This window comes from Sciurus carolinensis, unplaced genomic scaffold, assembly GCF_902686445.1.
Source record: "Sciurus carolinensis unplaced genomic scaffold, mSciCar1.2, whole genome shotgun sequence".
Classification (NCBI taxonomy): domain Eukaryota; kingdom Metazoa; phylum Chordata; class Mammalia; order Rodentia; family Sciuridae; genus Sciurus; species Sciurus carolinensis.
This window is the reverse complement of record NW_025920121.1, coordinates 1,648,010-1,651,115: the sequence shown is the minus strand read 5'-3', so window position 1 is coordinate 1,651,115 and position 3,106 is coordinate 1,648,010. Positions and strand designations below refer to the sequence as shown.

Below are 3,106 nucleotides of genomic sequence, written 5' to 3'. Positions count from 1 at the left end.
CAGCCAAGAGTGGCAAGGCAACCAATGTGCTAAAGAAATGATGTTATTTTGTCCAAGGAATGCCATTAAAACTCTGTTTACAATCCCAACGTACCAGAAAATGGGTCGGGGAAAGAATTATTAGCAACAAAGCTACTTGATCTCTTTTAGGACCCACCGAGTCATATAGCTCCCTTGCTCAAGAAGGTGAATAATGAAAACCTCAAGCCTATTGGTTTATAAACAGGCACAGAATTCTGTGTTCTTTAAACTCAGATGTCCTCTTAAGTGTGTGACTTACCCTAAATCAAGTGGGACATCAGATGTCACTTGACTTCTCCCTCCTCTTTGAGGTAATTGAAGAGCTGATTGGCATACAGGGTACATAAAGTCCCTGTTTCAGGATGATGGATAACCAGGGGTAGGGTCAGCAGGCAGGACTGGGAGACTCACTTTGTTGACACATGTCTTGCATCTGCAGAGCAGAAGGCTCTGAGTTGCCTTTGTTCAAGCTCCTCGATACTCAGCAGACCAAGGGAAGGGTGACTTGGGTAAGCAGTGATGCTTTCTGTCCAGCAGCCACACTTCTGCTTCCATGTCTCCTTTGAAGAGGTTGCAGTGGGTGGAACACCCTGGGTTTACCCCTGAACCTCTCCATTACCATATGCAAGCTCGGGAGGGATCTGTAAGGTCTCTGAGCCTCAGTTTCCACATATGTGACATTACATGGGCATGGTTTAAGCCCTTGGTGCCTAACACCATGCTAAGGGGCTTCTCTGTGTCTTGGGGCAGCTTCTTGAGTCCTCACTCTGACCTGAAGAGCTTTGGAAGACTCTCTAACAAGAATTTTCTCTTTGTTCATTTAACCCTAGCAATAACTCCATGAGGCAAGGCTGAGATCAGAGCCCTCAGGAGAGACCCTGAGGTGGGATTTGAGTCTGTGTGCCTAATTTGGTAGGAGATTCCATGATGTGTGCACAAAGGAAGTGGGAATGGATGGTATCAGGCCAGGCATGACTCTTGCCATATGTCACCAGTATCCCACTGTGGATATCTAAGGTGCAGTCCTTGTGGGGATCTTAGGAAGCATGCACCCTGGAGTTATCTCACTGTGGGAGATGAAGCTGGGGTGTTATGGACAGATTTTATATCTACTATTCTGACCTCAGTGTTCATAGGAGAGCTTCTGGTGACACATCATAACCCTTCATAGAAAATCTTTGTCCACCCTGGCGTGATTCCGTCCTGCGCGTCTCTTCTCTAGGGCAGCAGCCTATTTTCCGTCCGCCTTCTCTCCCACCTAAGTGCGTGCTACCACCCCATGGAAGATTCGATGGACATGGACATGAGCCCCCTGAGGCCCCAGAACTATCTTTTCGGTTGTGAACTAAAGGCTGACAAAGATTATCACTTTAAGGTGGATAATGATGAAAATGAACACCAGTTATCCTTAAGAACGGTCAGTTTAGGGGCTGGTGCAAAGGTTGAATTGCACATTGTTGAAGCAGAGGCAATGAATTATGAAGGCAATCCTATTAAAGTAACATTGGCAACATTGAAAATGTCTGTACAGCCAACGGTTTCCCTTGGGGGCTTTGAAATCACACCACCTGTGGTCTTAAGGTTGAAATGTGGTTCAGGGCCTGTGCATATTAGTGGGCAGCACTTAGTAGCTGTGGAGGAAGATGCAGAATCAGAAGATGAAGAGGAGGAGGATGTAAAACTCTTAAGTGTGTCTGGAAAGCGATCTGCCTCTGGAGGTGGTAGCAAGGTTCCCCAGAAAAAAGTAAAAACTTGCTGATGAAGATGACGACAATGATGAAGATGATGATGATGATGATGATGATGATGATGATGATTTTGATGATGAGGAAACTGAAGAAAAAGCTCCAGTGAAGAAATCTGTACGAGATACTCCAGCCAAAAATGCACAAAAATCAAACCAGAATGGAAAAGACTCAAAACCATCAACACCAAGATCAAAAGGTCAAGAATCCTTCAAAAAACAGGAAAAAACTCCTAAAACACCAAAAGGACCTAGTTCTGTAGAAGACATTAAAGCAAAAATGCAAGCAAGTATAGAGAAAGGTGGTTCTCCTCCCAAAGTGGAAGCCAAGTTCGTCAATTATGTGAAGAATTGCTTCCGGATGACTGACCAGGAGGCTATTCAAGATCTCTGACAGTGGAGGAAGTCTCTTTAAGAAAATAGTTTAAACAGTTTGTTAAAAATTTCCGTCTTCTTTCATTTCTGTAACAGTTGATATCTGGCTGTCCTTTTTATAATGCAAAGTGAGAACTTTCCCTACCGTGTTTGATAAATGTTGTCCAGGTTCCATTGCCAAGAATGTGTTGTCCAAAATGCCTGTTTAGTTTTAAAGATGGAACTCCACCCTTTGCTTGGTTTTTAAGTATGTATGGAATGTTATGATAGGACATAGTAGTAGTGGTGGTCAGACATGGAAATGGTGGGGAGACAAAAATATACATGTGAAATAAACTCAGTATTTTAATAAAGTAAAAAAAAAAAAAAAGAAAGAAAATCTTTGTCCAAATCAATTTTCTGTTGGTATAACAAAATACCTGAGACCAGGTACTTTATAATGAATGGAAGATGATTTAGCTCATGGTTCTGAAGGCTGAGAAGACCAAGAGCATGGCACCGGCTTTGGTGAAGGCTTTCTTGCTGCATCACAACATGGGGGAGAGCAACCCCTGGGAGACAGAACAAGCATGAAAGTTCAGGTCTCTCTTCCTCTACTTAGAATGCTACCATTGCCATGTTGGGTACTAACCTTGGTGATTTTGTCTAATCCCATTTACCTGCCAAAGGCCCCCACCTCCAAATACCATTACTATATGAATTTGGGGATTAAAGTTTCCAACACATGAGACTTTGGGGAGACATATTCAAGCCATACCCTCATTAATATTCCATTTCACATGTAAGTGCCTGAGGTTCAGAGAAGTGAACTGACCATGTTCCCTCATTCAATTAGCAACTCAACCAAGACTGCATCTAACCAGACACTGACTCCAGAGTCAGGGTCATCCTCACATGGGGATCCCTTTTGCCTGCTGAGGATCCCAAAGTCATGCTGAATCAGACCAGCACCCCTAGGTCTCACTC

At 43.6% G+C, this 3,106-nt stretch overlaps 1 pseudogene; it reads left to right on the top strand.

Moving 5' to 3' along the window:
- Window positions 1-1,216: 1,216 nt before the first annotated feature.
- Window positions 1,217-2,495, top strand: LOC124973783 (nucleophosmin-like; annotated as a pseudogene).
- The last annotated feature ends 611 nt before the right edge of the window (window positions 2,496-3,106 follow it).